Source organism: Drosophila rhopaloa, unplaced genomic scaffold (genome assembly GCF_018152115.1).
Source record: "Drosophila rhopaloa isolate 14029-0021.01 unplaced genomic scaffold, ASM1815211v1 contig_156, whole genome shotgun sequence".
Lineage (NCBI taxonomy): Eukaryota > Metazoa > Arthropoda > Insecta > Diptera > Drosophilidae > Drosophila > Drosophila rhopaloa.
In genome coordinates, this window is record NW_025335035.1 from 549321 (window position 1) to 570555 (window position 21235).

Consider the following 21235-nt stretch of genomic DNA (forward strand, 5'->3'; position numbering starts at 1 on the left):
TTGGCAGCCAGTGACATATGGCCCAGCTCGATGTATTCGCGCATGAAAGCAGAGTACTTCAGTTTAGTTTGAAGAGTCTAAGTGCGCGTTGAAAGGAATCTCCTAACGAGTCAGTGCTGAATTTAGTCGGCAACCTTGCAAAGCACTGACCCGACTCAAGTCTAGAGTAGCACTGTAGAAACTGCTGCTCGCATATTTCGTCGTCAGCAAATGTTGTGGGAGATTCGCCGCAGGAATTTCCGATTTCCCAGAATCTTTTTACGATCTCTGATAAGGAATCATCCTCAAAATTAGGGACTTTACGAAAGGCGGCGAGAGATGAATAGCTGTTGCGAACGAGATAGTGTCCACCTGGAGCCACCCAACCAAGTTTGGTCTTTTGGAGAATTGGTAAATTATCTGCCACTCCAATTTGGCCTACAGAGATTAGGTCGAAAAATAGACCGGCCCCAAGCAATAAATCTATTCTCTGAGATTTGAAAAACGTGGGGTCTGCGAGTGATATATTTTTAGCAATGCTCCAGTTGGAGATGTCGAAGCCAAAGTTCGGTTGATAATCTGTTATCGATCGAGTTATAACTACTGGGAAGGATGTGGTGAATCTCTTGTCAAAGGACTGAGCTACAATGTCAGTTGCCAAGTTAGATGCTATCGTTGACTCGCCGATTCCTGATATCGATACGGCTGCATGATGAACCTTGATCTGGAGCTGGTAAGCCAGAAGCGTGGTGATAAAGTTGAGTTGGGATCCAGAATCCAACAAGGCACGGCATGGTATATACACGCCTGAAGGGCTTTTCGCATAAACGATTGCAGTAGGGAGTTACGTACTCGGAGGACTTGTTGACCACGTTCCTAGAGTTGTCCTCAGGGTATGTGGCCACGAGAGTGGAAGCTAAGGGCGCTGATAAATCTCGTATACTTGGCTGGGATGCAATTGCAAGCTGCGAGCTAGGTGCACATGAGACAGGTGATTGAGCCGCTAAGGGGGGCAAATGCAGTAAAGAATGGTGTTTTTGTTGACAGAGCCTGCAATGCCCTGAGCGACATTGGTGCAAGCCATGACCTTTCCGGAGACAATTTAGGCACAGATTTAAACTTCGATTTGATCTATGGGAGCTTCGGCTCACCTGAAGGCTAGGTGTGGGAACCGTAGCGCTGTTAAGATTTTTCAGCATGCGACATGGTGCTAAGTTGATTTTGTCACTTAGACCGCGCAGAGCTTCTGAAGATCCTTTTTCAACAATTGCCAGCCCAAAAATAGCTCGAACATGACCCCGAAAATGTAGCAATTTGTTATCAAAACGCTTTATAAGTAACTCCAATGTCTTATCGTAATTGGCATCGGCAGGTTCCAACGATTTGATTGTGTTTAGAGCATCCAAGCATGCGCGCAGGTGTTGAAATTTCTCTACATTGCTTAAATCCTCGTTGTTCCCTACGACACTGTTGTACATGGCAATGAAATCTGGCCAATCCTCGTAGCTGCCGCTGAACCTGGGCAAGTGTAATTCTGGTAGCCGAGACTTGCGCTTGTTTAGTTGGGAGGGAAAATTGATATTCTCCTGGTAGGCAGGAAATGCTGTTGAGTTAGCATCTGCAATGTGTGACTTCATAAAGGCATCCATGTGGCGAGTCAGCGAAGACTTTGCTTTTCAATAGGAAATTGCGAACTCGGAGCGTGCATTTGAGGAGAGCTCGATTAGGTCCACCCTTTCCACTTTATCTTGCCACATTTCGAAGTCGTCCTTCATTTTGTTAACTGTGTCTATACGAACTAATAAGTCGGCTTCATCGTAGGTACTTAAGTCGCCGATGCTGAAATGGTCGCCCATTGCCTTTAGTTGGCGCTGAAGGGATGCGCACTTGGCCTTGTAGAAGTCAATATCAGCCGATTCTTTATCTTGACTGTCTGCCGGTGGCAAGTTGTCAGCAACTTTGGCCATCTTAGATGTTGTTCACTGTAGGACGACTAACGGATGCAAGAAATTTACACTTGACGATTGCGATAGTCAAATTTGGGCACAGGAAAACGCTATTGCCGTTTTCTGGAGATGATTGTATGTGTGTGTGTGTAAGGAATGTGCCTGACGAGAGAAGTGAATAGTAAGTGTTGTACAGTGTTTGTTTTCGAGGTGTTACATTCGTACTGTTAAAATTAACATGGTGCTGTTAGCGCAACGCAGATGCTGTTAGCAAACTTTACGTTAAATTTGCAAATTGATAGTAAACAATGAAATTTATGCGTTCTGCTGCGAACAGGGTGACGCCCGTGACCAAAGGATAACGCCAGAAAGGATTAGGTTGGTGCTGGTTTATTGTTTCTCGAAATATAGCCTTACTGCTACTGCTTCTGCTGCTCGTTGTCGCTGTCCTCTGCTGCGTTGCTCCTAGCTGGCCGCTGCTACGTCGCTCCTGGCCTGTTGCTGCGTTTCTTCGGCTTGCTGCTCCGGGTGACTGAGATCGGGTCGGCTCCACCAAGACCCTGAATGTTATGCGAATTTCCCAGGCTCCCCGAGTTCAGTCTGGACTTTTTCGGCAAGGTGTATCGCCTAGCAGGTTGAACTGGGTTCTCCCTTATGGCCTAGCCACCTTTATCGCCTGACACCGCGCAAGGACTCCTTAAGTATGGTTTGACCACGACCTACCACTTGTCGTCGTTCGGCACTTGTGTTTTGACTTTACTTATTCCACGTTCACCCACTCGCTTTGATTCTAGCACTCGTACTGATCCTGAGCTGCGCTTGCGCCGTCCTTTTATAGGCGCTGGAGGTGCCGTTATTTCCTCTTTGTGCAAGTCCGAAGTTCGCCATTTTACCGTTTAACCTCGTTGCCCTTGCCGTGCGTGGGTCCTAGGGCCGTATATTTCCCGTTTGACCTGGATGCCCTTTACGTCGCCTCCTTCGCTGTTGGCCAGCCACTCTCCTGCATCGGGATTTGTGGGGAGTTTAAGACTCCGCACAAGTTTATAAACTTAAGAAATGTGAAGTCCAGACTTTTTAGGAAATATAAAAATGCTGTTTTTGCTAGTTATTTAAGTGCTCGGTCAAGATTTACCGTGCTTAATACTCAGTGTTATAATAGTTACTTAAACCGTTGTATGGTCTAGTTCTCGCACGACCCGAGACAGTTTTATAACTTCGTTAACACCAAGCGTAAATCTAATTCTTATCCTTCCTCGCTGTCGTTCTAAAACTTGACGACAACCACGAACCGACGAATAGAATTGTCAGATGGTGTCTTTGTGCCTCGATATTTTTTCCGAAATGCACGTTGAGTTAATACATATTAATACAATTTCGATGTAAAGTGCCACTTTTTTAGCACGTTGTTTCGGTGTGAAGCGATCCATGGCTAAAATTTTAGTGAATTAACGTTTCCAAAACATACATATATTATGCACTAAATCGGTTGGTAAATGTGAAAGTTGTTCACCGTTTACATACGGACAGGAAAGATGGAGCACCCTGTAGGCATAGATTTGCGTTTACAAATAAAAAGACAATTGTAAAAGTTTACGGTAAACGGTATAACAACCGATGTACCAGCTCGCCTAGTTATACATATTAAGAGAAAATGTCTTTTTGACTGAATTACAAACTTCTGACTAAAATTAAAATATACTTTGCAAAGGTATAATCATTTTATGAGTTGCATAAAATAGTTTTTTTTAAGGTGGTGGGGGAATCAAACCTGCCTGGTCTGAGTGCTCCCCTGAGGAGATTAGGGATTTTCTGCTTGAACTACAAGTTGTTGTATAAGTTGTTTTTTATACCCAAGTGTTAGTCTCGTGTTGACAAATATATGGGGGTAATTGTTTTAACTGCTTTGACCTAACCTACTGGAGTGGTTTCGGAATTAGGGTTCTTAATTCAGACCTGGCATCTACCCACTTTGACTTCTTAACGCTATAAAAAGTTCCTGTTTCCGAACAATTTCTATATAAATATGATCACTTGTAAACAATGTAAAATCTGGCGTTATAATCGGACCAACACCACTGTATTTGGTGTAGGTTGACATAGTATGGTATTCAAATTTTTTTTGGCCCTATCTTTTAAAATTTTTTTTTCTGAATTCACAACATTTGAAGAATATTGCGTTTAAATTTTAGATTCATCAGAACCTCTAGAAACATATTAAGTAATAACAAATTTTTGTTTGTTTTTTTCTGATGATCCAGTAACAAGTTATGCTGTTCACCGCAAAACCTTTCTCATGGAGGCGCCTACGGAGCTTTGCTGCGAACGGCTTATTTATTTTTGTTTTTATAAAAATTTGTGAAAACGTAGTTTAAATGTTGTACTTTAATATGCTTATAAAATAATTGATCTGAGATCGTATCGCGGGAAAAAATTCATGAAAATAGTCATTTTTTTTGCCGAATTAACCATACCCCAGTTATGTTTGCCAGTTTGTGGTCCGTCGTCGCATGCAGACGTGTATTTATTCTGCTCCGGGAAAAAGTATTCAATAAAAACATAAAAGTGCAGTGACTGGTTTAATAAATCAACTATTACGCGAAAAGACGCTTTCTGCGATGAAATCCCGAATGTTTATATTGATTGGTCAATTAACTAATATAAATATTAACACTTAAAACTCTAATTAACTTTACCTCGAATACAATGAGTCTGAACGACGTTCGCACACAACGTCAACGTGCAATAACCTAAGCTTATCAGCAGTAACCAGCACCGCAATTTCTTTAACAACGTCAACTGTAACTACAACAACAACTACAGCTGTATCGACTGCGCGTTTAATGACACATCAGCTAGCAGAGCAAATATTAATACGTCTGCCGCTGCGCTGCCCGAAAAACAGAACAAAAACAATGAATGTGCTAAGCCGGCTGTGCAGACTGGTATGGATCGCTACATCCAAATTAAAAGGATGCTGAGCCCTCTAAATTCTCAACGCAAAATAACCTGTAGCAATGCTAGCCTAGCTGGAATAGAAAGGCCCATGAACTCAAACCGATTTAAAATCTTGGAAGACGCCTTTGACGTTGAGGCTGCCGAATCTACTGAAGTCGAGAAAAGGAAGCCAAAACCTCCGCCTATTTATAGTCGAGAAAAAAGTTCCAATGTTCTTGTCAACAAAATTATCGAGCTATTGGAAAGGATAACTTCCACATAATACCTCTAGTAAAGGTTAACATCCAAGAAACAAAGCTTCAAATGAATATAATTACAGAGTATTATCAAAATATCTTACCGAGAATAAAAAGAACTTTTATACGTATCAGCTAAAATAGAATGTAGAAAGGACCTGCAAGTCGTACTTAAGGGACGTTACGCCTGCAGAGTCTTCAATATCCTTAACAGGGATAGAAAGCCGCAGCAACTCTTTAAGGTTGAGCTCGAACCAGAAAATAGGACGCTAAAGAAAAACGAAGTGCACCCTATTTACAATCTTTAGTTCCTGCTACACCGCATATTTACAGTTAAGGAACCGCACAAACGCAAGGGCCCGGTACAATGTGGGAACTGCCAAGAATATGGCATTCGCATTGGCCAACACTGGCCAGACTGTCAGATTTTGTTTTGTAAACTATGTTTTGTAAACTATTCCGAAAATGCCGCCTGGAACGCAAATTGCTAGCGATAGCGACATGAAAACCGTTCTGGAGGAGTTCAAGCAGCGCCAGGAGCTCCGCAACAGCGGCGGATCGGTCAAGTACACCTGCAGCGTCCCGAAATGCGAGGCCACCTGGACCAATTGGACCGCCATTAATATCACCACACCGGGCTTAAGAAGCACGCCTGTTCGTACGAGTGCTGCGACAAGACTTAATCCATAGTGACGCACTTGAAGCGCCATTTGAGAAGCAACCACGAGCTACCGGAGGCGGCGGCAAAGAAGACAGTTAAGTGTTTCCTAGACGAGTGCAGCAAGATGTTCATCTCGGTCAACAACATGACGCGTCACATGCGCGAAACGCACGAGAGACCGTGCAGTCACTGCAGCGCCAAGTTCTCGCAGAAGCTGAAGCTGAAGCGCCACGAGATCAGGGAGCACACGCAGGAGTATACGTTTAGCTGCGCCAAGTGCTCGCGGGGATTCTACCAGGAGTGGCAGTGCCAGAGCCACGAGGGAAGCTGCAAGCAGTTGCCCCCAGAAGTTCGACAAGTGGTCGCTGTACGCGAAGCACTGCCGCGACACCTTGCACGGCCGGAATCGCTCCAGATGCGAGCTTTGCGATTGCGCCTACGACAAGCCCAGCGACCTGAAGCGCCACATCGAGGTGAAGCACAAGGAGGCGGCGGCGGAGGAAGAGGGCACATCGTTCACCTGCACAGAAGAGGGTTGCGGCAAGAGCTACTCGTATCTGCGGAATCTTCGCCAGCACATGCTCACCTCCCATTCGGGAAGGCGCTTTGAGTGCCAGGCCCTGGACTGCGGTGGTTAAGGAGCGGCTGAAGTCCAATCCTCGCAAGCGACGACGCGATGCCGGGCGCAGCAAACATTCCCGATTGTCCAAGTTGGCCTGCCTGCAACTGGACAAGAATGACGAGGAAGCGGTGCACGAAAGACAGCCGATGGCCCTGGAGAAGGTCACCCAATCGCTCAAAGAAGATCCCATCGAGGAGATGCTGGCGCAGGCCCTGGTTGATGAGGAGGAAGTGGAGCAAGAGTAATGGAAATCGCATTACAAAAGAATAGCGAAAGAAGGTGACATTTAAATCTTATAGGCAAACACTAACAAATCATTAATAGAATATAGAACTGACCAGAAGCTATAAATATACAAAAGAAAATTGTATACGATTTGAAATCAAGCCGCGAGAAATCAACATACAAAAATAAAACAACAAATTATGTAAAACCAAATAAATCAATAAAATCTTCAGGGCGAGCATAAAGATTAGTATGAACCAGTTTACTCTTTCATATTAATAAATCATTAATACATTTACACTTTAAAATTTAAAGAAAATCAATTAAGAACCTTCCTTATTTATGTTAAGCTTTAACTTGCCTAGAAAGAATTAAACTTTTTGCCGCCAGGAGCGAATTTTCTCATCTCCTAATACTTAAGATTTCCATTTCCTGACATTATTTATTAACCTGTAAAAATCTTTAAGACCCTGGAGAAAAACGATGGATTCCTTGTAAATATGCAGAGTTAGAGCCAATTAATATTTGGAATTAAGGATATATTATTTATTTGTTCTGTTCGAAAACCAAAATTCAAAATAAAAAAGTTTATACAAGGTCATACTGTAAACTGCGCCAGTTGTGTGTAGTTTGTGGAGAGCTTCATGACTCCGCACACTGCCCAGCGAGCAAAGATGACTGCAACTCGAAAAAGTGCGGCAACTGCGGTGACAATCACACTGCTAACTACAGAGGCTGCCCAGATTATAAGGAGCTCAAAAGTCGCATCCACCAGAGAGGAACTACTGCCCGCACCCAAAATAAACAGATGACATCTTCCGGATCAAACCCTGAAGACTTCTTCTCGACTGCAGCCAGATCCTAACTATGACTCATAAACTCTGATAAAAATGTGACTTACGCAAGCGCTTTAAAATCAGGACTGGCTAACCCTGTCTCAAAAAGTTCATTTCTGCAAACAACATACCAAGAACCGAACTCGGCTCAGCAGCAACAATCCCCGCAGCAGCCAAAAAGCAACTTTGAAGATATGATATGCAGCCTGCAACAAAGCCTTACTGAGTTTATGTCGTTTATGCGCACAACTATGCCAGATTTAATGCGAAACCAAAATTTATTGATTCAAACAATAAATAATGACTTCCCTAAGAATATCTACGTGGAACGCTAACGGCGTTTCACAGCCTAAACTTGAGTTAGCTCAATTCCTAATCGACAATCATATCGACGTAATGCTGCTTTCAGAAGCACACCTTACAAACAAAAACAATTTCCAATACCGAGGCTATACATTCTACGGAACAAATCATCCAAATGGTAAAGCACATGGTGGGACTGGAATTCTAATCAGAAGCCGTATTAAGCACCACTATCATAACAAAATTGCTAAAAACTACCTACAGGCCACATCTATAAATACACAAATAAATACTGGCAACCAACTTACACTTGCAGTCGTATACGGCCCCCATCGCTTCACTATAGCTGAAGATGAGTTTATGCAGTTTTTCAACTCACGAGGAGACCACTTCATAGCAGCAGGAGACTACAATGCCAAGCACACACACTGGGGATCACGTCTCGTGACTCCAAAAGGAAAACAGCTCTATAATGCAATTATAATTATGTTTCTTCTGGCAGACCAACATACTGGCCGACAGACCCAAAGAAACTACCCGACTTTGCGATTACCAAAAACATTCCTAAAAATCTGATAAGCGCCGAATGCCTCTCGGATCTTTCATATGATCACTTGCCTGTCCTGTTTATTATACTCCGACATCCAGGCGCATTGGAGTAAAAGAAATACATTAGCTCACACATTGAGCTAAGTCCTCATCTCAACGATGAAGCCAACGAAGACAGCTTTCTTAATACACTGGAGTCTGTACTCGTCTCTGCAGCTCGAGTTTCCACACCTCAAACTACAAGTACACAATGCAATCAAAAGAAGACAGATCTACAAATCGAAGAGCTCGTCCTCGAAAACCGACGCTTACGTCGAGAGTGGCAATTCCACAGATCGCCATCTGCTAGGCAACGCTTAAAACATGCCTCACGTCAACCCACTAAAGCCTTTTTTTTTTTTTTTTTTTTTACTTGAACAAATTCCATTGCTTTATTTCAAAAGGCTCAATGGTTCGCTGAAGAGTCAAATTAAATTACTCGTAATTATATTCCAATGGAATGGTAGAATTCAGATCGATAAGAAGCTTAAAGTAATTGTGATTTAAATGCCAAGAAATAAATGCAGTTTAACAAGAGTACTCAGGCATGATGAAACTTACACTAGACAACACGTAAAAATAAACAACCGCAAAAAAATACTTGAATAGCCAATACACTCAAATGCGGCGGTGTCGGCGGATTGGGAAAAATGTTATCGCTTAATTTTTCCAGAAAATTAAAACCTTTTCACGCCTCGACCTTTAGGCATCAACGATTGAATTTTAGAAACGAGAGTTAACGTCGCGAGAAGAAGCATATGTCCCCCGCGCTACATAGAGCAATTATCAACATCTAGTCCAAAACACTAACTATGAAGTAAGCTCACCGAAAGTAACTGTGATGCCTATTATAAATCGCACAGGCGTCGGGGCGCGCAGCGGTGCAGATAGAGCCAGCACGTTTGCCAACCGTTCAGACAGAGCCAGCACGGTTGCCAACCACCTTAAAAATGTCTTCCAACCAAATCCTGCCACTAGTGCGTTTACTAAACCATATAAGCCTCAGCTTCAACATGACCCAATTGAGTTTTTCGCGCGGAGTCCCACGGCCCACATACCCGCCTAACCGACCGAGGGGCGCAGCCGTGTATCGCACTGCACGATTCGCGAGAAGATAGACGCGAGGAAATAGAGGAAATAGTCTATTATAATCAGAACATAATACTCTGAAAGGCTCATGCAAGGCATACCAAGTCGGGGCAGTCAATATCACCATGTATAAGGTTATAAATGAAGATAGTACCAAGCATCGTTCTACGGTTGGCTAGGGAGGGTAAATTAATCAACAGAAGTCTACTAGAATAAGAGGGTAAGAAGGTAAGGTTTCGCACAAACGAAATCGTTAGCACCATCTAAAATCAGCTGAATCCGTTTGCACTATCACCAAGCTTTTTAATGCCATAGCACAACAAATTTTCGTTTCTTCTGATGTATTGTCTTATATACAAGACAAAACTAAAGCCGATTGTAATAGTGTTAAGGTTTAAAAGTTTAAGTTTTCTTGTGCTAGAGACATTTCACCTTTCAAGATAACTGCCCTAACGAGCTTTTTGAAGCCATATGCTCGGACGAATTTTGGCCGGGGAGTAAAACTTCCTAGTCGAGGCCAAACCAGTGTACCAATTTCAAAAAACTAACTTCTAACCAGAGAACTGCAAGAGTCCACCGGCACTCAAGGTGCACCGGGTAAATGTAGGGTGATTCTGGCACTCTGGTGTTTTTTGCTACCGGACAACTGAGTATAAGTGCCAGCCTCGTAATAATGCATAAGTGTATGCCGCACCAAGCATCAATATAGAGCGGGTAGTTTTTTTGAACAAGCATGTGTGCGCACGCCAGCGCGTTAGCGTGCGGATGGGTGAAAAGGAAAACACAAAAATGAAGGCAAATATTGTATTGAGTGTTAGGGTTTCTTTTTTGCGAGCCTTCGCTTGAGTTATTTTTTTTACTACCTGCTGCTCCAAATACGTCGCTAAATGAAACAAATTATTTCTATGGATCTTACATTTTATTTAACATAATTTTGCTTCATTGCCTATTACTTACTTTATAAATATTTATTAGTTAACATATATATTTTTTTTGCTTCATTGCATATTACTTAACTTTTAATTATTTTTTATTTAACATATTTTTTTAGCTTCAGGTCGTTTTATTAAAAATCATTTTTATTTGTATTTAAATTTATGATAATAAGAATGGAGAAAAAGTAAATTATCAACAGATTTAGGTCCTACTCTATTTCTTTTCTTTGTTATAACATTGCCCGCTAAGGAAAAAACTCTCTCGGCCGCTGCACTGCTCGATGGTATAGTAAGAAGTTGCAATGCTAACTTAGATAAAAGAGGATAACAGTTTTCCTTGCTTTTCCACCATTTAATCGGCTCGAAGTCCTCGCTTAAAGAAACTCTCTCTGTACAGTAACTTTCTATTTCCTCCAAAGGTGTTTTATAACTGTTTTTTGAAAAAACCACCAGGTGAGAAAAGAAAAATTGGGTTTTCGGCACAAACGTTTGGTTTTTAGAGTTAGTTGCCAATTGACAAATAGGACTTGCTGGACTTGATTCATTACTCGAAAAACTATTGTATGGATTGGTGGATATAAAAAAAATGCAGCTTTGCGCCAAATACTTAAGTTTTCTTTCCAAATCGTATGTACATTAATTAAAATTCTTTCCTTAAGAACGGATATTGGTGAAATGTCTTCAGCGTTCGGTTCGCAAAGTGTTTTTTTTTAAAAGGGGGGGGGGGGGCCCCGCCCAAGTTTATTAAAAAAAAAAAAAAATTTTTTTTTTTTTTTTAATGTTCGATTTCGAGATTACAAAAGAGATATGTATGTATGTACATGTGTGACCTGCATGTATAAAAGAGCGTAAGGCGAATTCAAAACATAAGCATATGATTACAGTGTGGGGTAATTAAATATAACAAGTTGGCAAAGAATTCAAATTATTAATCAGCTTGAACGAAGTTATTCATAACAATAATAATAATTAAATCAAAATTAATGTTGACTTATGATGTCATCGAACATTCTCCGCCCGTTGAATGATCCAAGGAGTATTCAAGCACCAGTTTGCTCAGGCAGGGGCGCTATCTTACAGATGGGTCTTCGAATGGTTCCATTTTTCACCTTGAACTCGGTCACTCGTACTCGTCCATCAGCTCCGACATGCGTGTTGGTGATGCGACCAAGGATCCATTCCTGGGGAGGTGTATTATCCTCGTGAACTATCACCATTTGGCCAATTCGAATGTTGGCGTGGGGTTTGAGCCATTTGGAGCGCTCCTGAAGCGTGTGTAAATAATCACGCCTCCATAGCTCCCAGAACTGCTGCTTCAAATACGTTACGCGCTGCCACCGCGTAAGATAAGATGGTCTGCTCTCGTCAATTGAAGGCTCCGGTACGGACATCAAAGAGGACCCAATCAGCAAGTGCGCTGGGCTAAGCGCCTCTCCATCGTTTGGGTCTTCGGAAAGGGGTGCCATTGGTCTTGAGTTCAAGATTGCCTCCGACTCGATTGCAATCGTTTGAAGCTCCTCGTACATTAGCCCAGTGTTGCCCAAGTTTTTCATCATTAGGCTCTTCATGGACTTCACTGCGGCCTCCCACAAGCCGCCAAAGTGGGGAGCACGCGGAGGGATGAACTTGAACTCGAATCCCACGATGCTGCTGAACTTCTGCAAATTTAATGTGTTGGCTTCGTCGAATAGCTGCTGCTTAAAGTCCTCGAGCTGCGATCGTGCACCGACGAAATTAGTTGCATTGTCACAATAAATGCGTAGTGGGATGCCTCTGCGACTGACGAAGCGCTTTAAACAGAGAATAAAATTATTAGTAGATAGATCGGAAATGAGTTCTATGTGGATTGCTTTTGACGAAAAGCATATAAACACGGCCATGTATGTTTTATATGGCACCTTGCTTCGAATGCGGTATGATGTGGAAAATGGTCCACATAGGTCGATTCCAGTTACAAAAAAAGGTCGTTGTGAATGAAAGCAATCAACTGGAAGTGATCCCATCATTTGTTCCATTAAACGAGGCTTATAATGGTAACAGTGTGTAAAGCGCCGTACAATCTTTCGCACAACTTCTCTGGCGTTTACAATCCAAGCCTGAAGTCGCAAGTTTCCAATGAGAGCCTTTGGTCCAGCGTGCATGTGATGCCGGTGGAAATACTCAACAAATTTCAACGTGAAGCAATGATTCTTTGGTAGAAGAACAGGAAATTTGGCATCGAGTGAAATGGGCGCCTTGGCTAAGCGGCCTCCCACACGTAATAGTGTTATCGAACCGTTTGATCCGTTAGTCGCTGCTAGGAACAGATTTAGTTTCTGAAATTCGGGTTTTAAAATCCTGTTTTCCTTTAGCTGCTGGATTTCGTTGAAAAAGGTCTTCTGCTGAATATGTGATACGATGTGCTTGAACGCGTATTGCAATTCAGTTGCTGGTGTATGAATTACATCGACTAAGTTCACCTTTTTGTTGACCTTGATTCTATTAAAGACGCGCAACACAAAAGCTATGACTCGCAAAATGCGTCGATAGGATGAGAATTTGTTGATAACTTCATCGAATACATCTTCCTTGCTTCCACTATCGGTACATGTGAGGACAGTTGCTTTTCGCAGCTCCAACTCTTCATTGGTGTCCTGAGAATTTGGTACTGGTTGAGGCCATCCAGATGAGTCTTGACGTAAGAAGCTTGGTCCACGAAACCATATAGTTTCCATAAGCTCGGACCCTGCGCAGCCCCTTGAAACTATGTCCGCGGGATTGTCCTTGCCCGGAACGTGCCTCCAAGTGATGTTTGACGTGGTTGATTGCATCTCAGAAATCCGGTTAGCGACGAAACAGCTTAGCCTGGACGAGTGCATGGTAAGCCACTGTAGAACGATTCTTGAATCTGTCCAAAAGAAAATACTATCAATGTATTTTTCAAATTTTTGATTAATCTTGGCCCATGTTCGACACAATAAATATGCGGCGCACAATTCTAGCCGCGGCAATGAAATTGCTTTTATTGGGGCCACCTTAGACTTGGCGATGATTAGCATTAATTTGAACTCACCGTTTATGTATGTTCGTAGATATAGGCAACAGCCATAAGCTCGCTGCGATGCATCTGAAAATCCGTGTACTTTCGATAGATTTTTGGGTGACGAGTTAACGAATCTTGGAACTTCGATGGTTTGAAGATTGTGCAAATCTTCTTCTATTCGCTTCCACTGAGATTGAAGCTCAGGGGGAAGTGGATCGTCCCAGTTTAGACGATGCATCCACAACTCTTGGACCAATATTTTGCATCGAGTAACGACTGGTGATACGAGCCCTAGCAAATCTTATAGGTGAGCTACAAGTGAAACGATGCTCCGCTTGGTGACGGAAGAGATTGTAGGTAGGGTATACCTAAAACAAAACACATCTAGTTTTGGTTGCCACGACATGCCCAAAGTCTTCGTAACATCTTTGGTATCAACCTTAAATTGAAACTCTGCTCCGTTGCCTTCTATTTTGCTTGTGTTCCACTTTGCAAGCTCTAATCCAGCCTTAGAAAGTATGCTGGTGACCTCTGTAGCCTTGAGATGAAGCTCTTCGACACTGTCTGCTCCAGTAAGGAGGTCATCGACGTTCATATCTTCTTTAAGTACGGCTGCTCCGATGGGAAACTGATTTGAGAACTTAACAATAACAATATATTTCAAGCTCCTGATTGCTAGAAATGGTGCGCAGGACATGCCGTACGTGACAGTGTTGAGCTGAAACAATTCTAAAGGCGCAGCTGAGGATTCTCTCCAGAGAACAAGTTGATACATACGATCGTCTGGTGATACTTCAAACTGGCGATACATCTTGCAGATATCAGCTACAAGTGCCTGACGATGTAAGCGATAGACAAGAAGTGTTAGGATAAGATTCTGCTGGATGCTTGGGCCAATCATCAACAACTCATTCAGAGAAAGGTTCGACGTTGTTTTGCACGATGCATCAAACACAACACGCAGCTTGGTAGTCGTGCTTTCTGATCTCAGGACTCCATGATGCGGGATTACATAATGGGTCTCTTGAGAGTCGAAATCAGATGCCAATTGCATGTGATACAAATCTAGGTATTCCCTCATGAATTGAACGTACATCTCCTTTAACAACGGGTTGCGGCTCAACCTCCGTTCATTTTACAAAATCCGGGATTTGGCAATTTCAAAAGATTTACCTAACATGTGAGGATTCTCCTTAAATGGCAAGCAAACTTGGACTCGTCCAGATGTGAGAAACCTTGTGTTTGCACAAAATGTGGTTCGCATTCCTGCTCTTCTGCGGTAAAACCTTGATCGTGCGAATCAAACTCCTCGATTAGCCAAAACCTTTCTAATGCACCTTGCAGCTCCGTAGAACGTGTCATTCTGCATGTTACGACTTGGGATTGCGGAATATCAGAAACCTTTCCGCCAGCGATCCAACCAAGTGCAGTATTGACCAGGCAAGGAAGGCCTGGACCCAAAGAAATTTTGCCATATGAAAGTAAATCAAAAAACTCTTGTGTGCTGATGAGTAGGTCAGTCCGGTGAGGCATGTAGAAGCCTGGATCTGCAAGGTCAATCTCCGAGGGTATGTTCCATTGTGAAGTGTCAACGAATCGCTCTGGCTGATTAAGCGATATTGTCTTGGCTACAGCGAATTGTAAACGCCATTCATTTACAGATAATCGTGATCGAATAGTTGTTGGGACCTAGAATCTCATCTGCGTTCTGACATCGCCTATGCCAGAAATGTCATACTTCTGTCTCTCAAATCTGAGCTGAAGGAGCTTGGTCAACTCTTCAGAGATGAAATTTATTTCAGAGCCTGAGTCAAGCAAAGCTCTGGCTGGCTGAAATATTCCGAACTTATCCCTAATCAATACTATTGCCGTAGGAATTAAAGCGCGCCTCGAATGACGCGAAAGCATGGAAACAGCATGTGTGCTGCTGAGATGTGTGGGAGACAATTTGTGTTGGTTGCTCTGGATGAGCAGTTCTATGCAGAATAGTATGATGTAAGCCTTGACAAACGCGGCAACGAGATCTACTTGGACATCTGCTCGCCAAATGGCCGGTGCGCAAACAATTTATGCACAGAGCGGATTGCTTGACGAAATTCAATTTATCCTGCCAGTCTAGTAAACCAAATGAAGGGCACTGATTGAGAGAGTGATCAGTAACAGAACATTTTTTACAACCACCCTGTGCCGTAACAAAGGCTCTTCTATTCTGCGTGGGCCTTTCCTTTGGCTTCTCATCAGATGTTCGTTTAACGTTGCTCTCCAAAAATTGACAATGACGGCTTAAACTGCGATAACAATCCTCCCAAGTAGGCAACACCTCGTATTCTTGAACCCGATCGTACGATAATTTCGAATCTGCATCAATTTTAGATAAAACAAGATGAATTAGTATTGCGTTCATAACATCTGCTTCTGTTCCTAACGACAACAACGATTCACGCAGCGCGGAGACGGTATCCAAGATACAACGAAGAGCTGCGGGATCAGATCGTTTCATAATTTGAATATCAAATAAGCTAGATATGTGCTCTATGAAAATCAAAACCTTTTTATCGTAACGCTCCTTTAACTGCTTTAACGCCTTTGGATAATTGATTTCGGACACTTGAAAAGGGGCCACAACACTTAGCGCGGGGCCAGACAAACAGCTAAGCAAGTAGTTAAATTTGTCAACAGCTGATATAGAAGCGTCATCATGTACCATGCTAGTAAAGGCAGTAATAAACTTCATGTAGTCACCATACTTCCCGTCGAACTTAGGCAGCTTTAACGAAGGCAAACGATTATGGTGCCCAGTTGCGCAATTTGCCGATGAATTAAAGAAACTTGCATCTTCTGGCCGGTCCTTCTTTGACGCCCCAATACGAGTGATGATAATTGCCTTGGTTTCTATGAATACGTCCTCTAATTCTTGCCGGCCGTCGTCAGCCGCATCCAGCCGTTCGATCTGTGATTGAATTTGAAGAATTTGTTTAAAATACGATTCCAAAATTTGTGACTGACATTCAAGGGCAGCAAGGTCGTTCTGCAGTTCTATGCGAACTTTGAGATTAACTATATTTCGCTAAATTGTATTCCTTTGTTGTCTTAAAGACACGAGTTGAGTATCAGTCATTTTTGCAACGAGTTATTTAGCGAAAACTAATTGTGGAGTAATTATTGAGTGAAGCAATTCAAAATATGTTGGCAATGCCCTTTGGTTCAGAGGGAGAAAACAAAACACTCCAATGCTTGGGAGAATAACTCAATTTTTGGCTTATTTATTTGCAGACCAGCTGCACAAGTATGTATGTGTGTATATGGGCAATGCCCTTTGGTTCAGAGTGGAATGACAAAACCGCGATTGCATTTGCGAGTCTAGCTTACAGTTTTTCGTCCTCTTTGTGCCGCTGTTCTTTGGTCTCCAAATCTGTACTTGCGACGGTTATGATGCGCATACCCTGTATGCAGGTATCCACGACGATCCAGTGGCGATGATTCCGGTGATCCAACGATGCTTCCGGAGATCCAACGCTGATGCCAAACGCACTGCCAATACTCCGATGAGCTGCACTGCGTGCCGAAATACACCAATTATTCTGGCGTTGATGGAATCTATTTCTCCGCCGAATGCAGAGGGAATGATTCGAAGTGGTTTATGGTGGGACTTGCCGAATGCAGAGTCCTGTCACGGTCGCCAAAATGTGCGGACTCTGCCGAATGCAGATTTATTAGAATAGAATAACGTTCGACTTGTTTCGGTCTCTAATATGCACTGATTTTTAATGTTCGATTTCGAGATTACAAAGAGAGATATGTATGTATGTACATGTGTGAGCTGCATGTACAAAAGAGCGTAAGGCGAATTCAAAACATAAGCATATGATTACAGTGTGGGGTAATTAAATATAACAAGTTGGCAAAGAATTCAAATTATTAATCAGCTTGAACGAAGTTATTCATAACAATAATAATAATTAAATCAAAATTAATGTTGACTTATGATGTCATCGAACATTCTCCGCCCGTTGAATGATCCAAGGAGTATTCAAGCACCAGTTTGCTCAGGCAGGGGCGCTATCTTACAGATGGGTCTTCGAATGGTTCCATTTTTCACCTTGATCTCGGCCACTCGTACTCGTCCATCAGCTCCGACATGCGTGTTGGTGATGCGACCAAGGATCCATTCCTGGGGAGGTGTATTATTAACCATTTGGCCAATTCGAATGTTGGCGTGGGAAACGGACGAACGTCGATATTGATGACCTACTGCCGGACGCAACGACATTAAGCCGAAATGCGGAAAAAGATGCGGAAGAAAAGCGGACAATGATCTCCAAGGAACTAAAAGAAGCAGTGGATAATGGAGGAGTATCGGCAACGATTGATATGTGGACAGATCAGTACGTCAACAGAAATTGTTTAGGTGTCACATTGCATTATTTAAAAGACCAAGAATTGTATGACATTATTTTGGGCTTGAAATCGATGCACTTCGAAAAATCGACAGGTGAAAATATTTTTAACAAACTAAAAACTATTTTTGCACAATTTGATATTGAGGACATTGCCAATATTAAATTCATAACAGAGAGGGGATAAAATATAAAGAAAGCATTGGCGCAAAATATACGATTGAATTGTAGTAGCCATTTACTTTCAAATGTTCTAGAAAAATCATTTGAAGAATCGTATGAGCTACAAGAAATTTTACATTCATGTAAAAAAATCGTAAAGTATTTTAAATAAGCAAATTTGCAACATCGGCTAAACACAACATTAAAAAATTCTTGCCCTACTCGATGGCATTCAAATTATACTATGCTTAATTCTATAGTGGATAATTGGACAACAGTTAAACAAATATTAGGTGAGTCTGAGGGAAGTCAAAAACTGATTAGCGTTAATATATGTACATTAAGAATAATAGTAATTTTGCTTGAAGATTTCGAGAGAATTTTTAAAAAATTACAAACGTGTAGTTCTCCATCTTTATGCTTTGTTTTACCCTCTGTTCGATGACATCATAAGTCAACATTAATTTTGATTTAATTATTATTATTGTTATGAATAACTTCGTTCAAGCTGATTAATAATTTGAATTCTTTGCCAACTTGTTATATTTAATTACCCCACACTGTAATCATATGCTTATGTTTTGAATTCGCCTTACGCTTTTTTATACATGCAGCTCACACATGTACATACATACATATCTCTCTTTGTAATCTCGAAATCGAACATTAAAAATCAGTGCATATTAGAGACCGAAACAAGTCGAACGTTATTCTATTCTAATAACTCTGCATTCGGCAGAGTCCGCACATTTTGGCGACCGTGACAGGACTCTGCATTCGGCAAGTCCCACCATAAACCACTTCGAATCATTCCCTCTGCATTCGGCGGAGAAATAGATTCCATCAACGCCAGAATAATTGGTGTATTTCGGCACGCAGTGTAGCTCATCGGAGTATTGGCAGTGCGTTTGGCATCAGCGTTGGATCTCCGGAAGCATCGTTGGATCACCGGAATCATCGCCACTGGATCGTCGTGGATACCTGCATACAGGGTATGCGCATCATAACCGTCGCAAGTACAGATTTGGAGACCAAAGAAGAGCGGCACAAAGAGGACGAAAAACTGTAAGCTAGACTCGCAAATGCAATCGCGGTTTTGTCATTCCACTCTGAACCAAAGGGCATTGCCCATATACACACATACATACTTGTGCAGCTGGTCTGCAAATAAATAAGCCAAAAATTGAGTTATTCTCCCAAGCATTGGAGTGTTTTGTTTTCTCCCTCTGAACCAAAGGGCATTGCCAACATATTTGGAATTGCTTCACTCAATAATTACTCCACAATTAGTTTTCGCTAAATAACTCGTTGCAAAAATGAGTGATACTCAACTCGTGTCTTAGGGACAACAAAGGAATACAATTTAGCGAAATATAGTTAATCTCAAAGTTCGCATAGAACTGCAGAACGACCTTGCTGCCCTTGAATGTCAGTCACAAATTTTGGAATCGTATTTTAAACAAATTCTTCAAATTCAATCACAGATCGAACGGCTGGATGCGGCTGACGACGGCCGGCAAGAATTAGAGGACGTATTCATAGAAACCAAGGCAATTATCATCACTCGTATTGGGGCGTCAAAGAAGGACCGGCCAGAAGATGCAAGTTTCTTTAATTCATCGGCAAATTGCGCAACTGGGCACCATAATTGTTTGCCTTCGTTAAAGCTGCCTAAGTTCGACGGGAAGTATGGTGACTACATGAAGTTTATTACTGCCTTTACTAGCATGGTACATGATGACGCTTCTATATCAGCTGTTGACAAATTTAACTACTTGCTTAGCTGTTTGTCTGGCCCCGCGCTAAGTGTTGTGGCCCCTTTTCAAGTGTCCGAAATCAATTATCCAAAGGCGTTAAAGCAGTTAAAAAAGCGTTACGATAAAAAGGTTTTGAATTTCATAGAGCACATATCTAGCTTATTTGATATTCAAATTATGAAACGATCTGATCCCGCAGCTCTTCGTTGTATCTTGGATACCGTCTCCGCGCTGCGTGAATCGTTGTTGTCGTTAGGAACAGAAGCAGATGTTATGAACGCAATACTAATTCATCTTGTTTTATCTAAAATTGATGCAGATTCGAAATTATCGTACGATCGGGTTCAAGAATACGAGGTGTTGCCTACTTGGGAGGATTGTTATCGCAGTTTAAGCCGGCATTGTCAATTTTTGGAGAGCAACGTTAAACGAACATCTGATGAGAAGAGAATAGCCTTTGTTACGGCACAGGGTGGTTGTAAAATATGTTCTGTTACTGATCACTCTCTCAATCAGTGCCCTTCATTTGGTTTACTAGACTGGCAGGATAAATTGAATTTCGTCAAGCAATCCGCTCTGTGCATAAATTGTTTGCGGACCGGCCATTTGGCGAGCAGATGTCCAAGTAGATCTCGTTGCCGCGTTTGTCAAGGCTTACATCATACTATTCTGCATAGAACTGCTCATCCAGAGCAACCAACACAAATTGTCTCCCACACATCTCAGCAGCACACATGCTGTTTCCATGCTTTCGCGTCATTCGAGGCGCGCTTTAATTCCTACGGCAATAGTATTGATTAGGGATAAGTTCGGAATATTTCAGCCAGCCAGAGCTTTGCTTGACTCAGGCTCTGAAATAAATTTCATCTCTGAAGAGTTGGCCAAGCTCCTTCAGCTCAGATTCGAGAGACAGAAGTATGACATTTCTGGCATAGGCGATGTCAGAACAGATGAGATTCTAGGTCTCAACAACTATTCGATTACGATTATCTTTAAATGAATGGCATTTCCAATTCGCTGTAGCCAAGACAATATCGCTTAATCAACCAGAGCGATTCGTTGACACTTCACAATGGAACATACCCTCGGAGATTGACCTTGCAGATCCAGGCTTCTACATGCCTCACCGGATTGACCTACTCATCAGCACACAAGAGTTTTTTGATTTACTTTCACATGGCAAAATTTCTTTGGGTCCAGGCCTTCCTTGCCTGGTCAATACTGCACTTGGTTGGATCGTTGGCGGAAAGGTTTCTGATATTCCGCAATCCCAAGTCGTAACATGCAACATGACACGTTCTACGGAGCTGCAAGGTGCATTATAAAGGTTTTGGCTAATCGAGGAGTTTGATTCGCACGATCAAGGTTTCACCGCAGAAGAGCAGGAATGCGATTGACATTTTGTGGCAAACACAAGGTTTCTCACATCTGGACGAGTCCAAGTTTGCTTGCCATTTAAGGAGAATCCTCACATGTTAGGTAAATCTTTTGAAATTGCCAAATCCCGGTTTTTGCAAAATGA

General features: G+C 42.2%; 1 protein-coding gene and 1 pseudogene across 4 annotated transcripts in view; both read left to right on the top strand.

The window, feature by feature from the left end:
* LOC108044588 (dnaJ homolog subfamily C member 16) overlaps positions 1-21235 on the top strand; it is a 605143-nt gene that overhangs the window by 372710 nt on the left and 211198 nt on the right. The window lies entirely within an intron of this gene.
* On the top strand, positions 5237-7129 carry LOC108043880 (annotated as a pseudogene).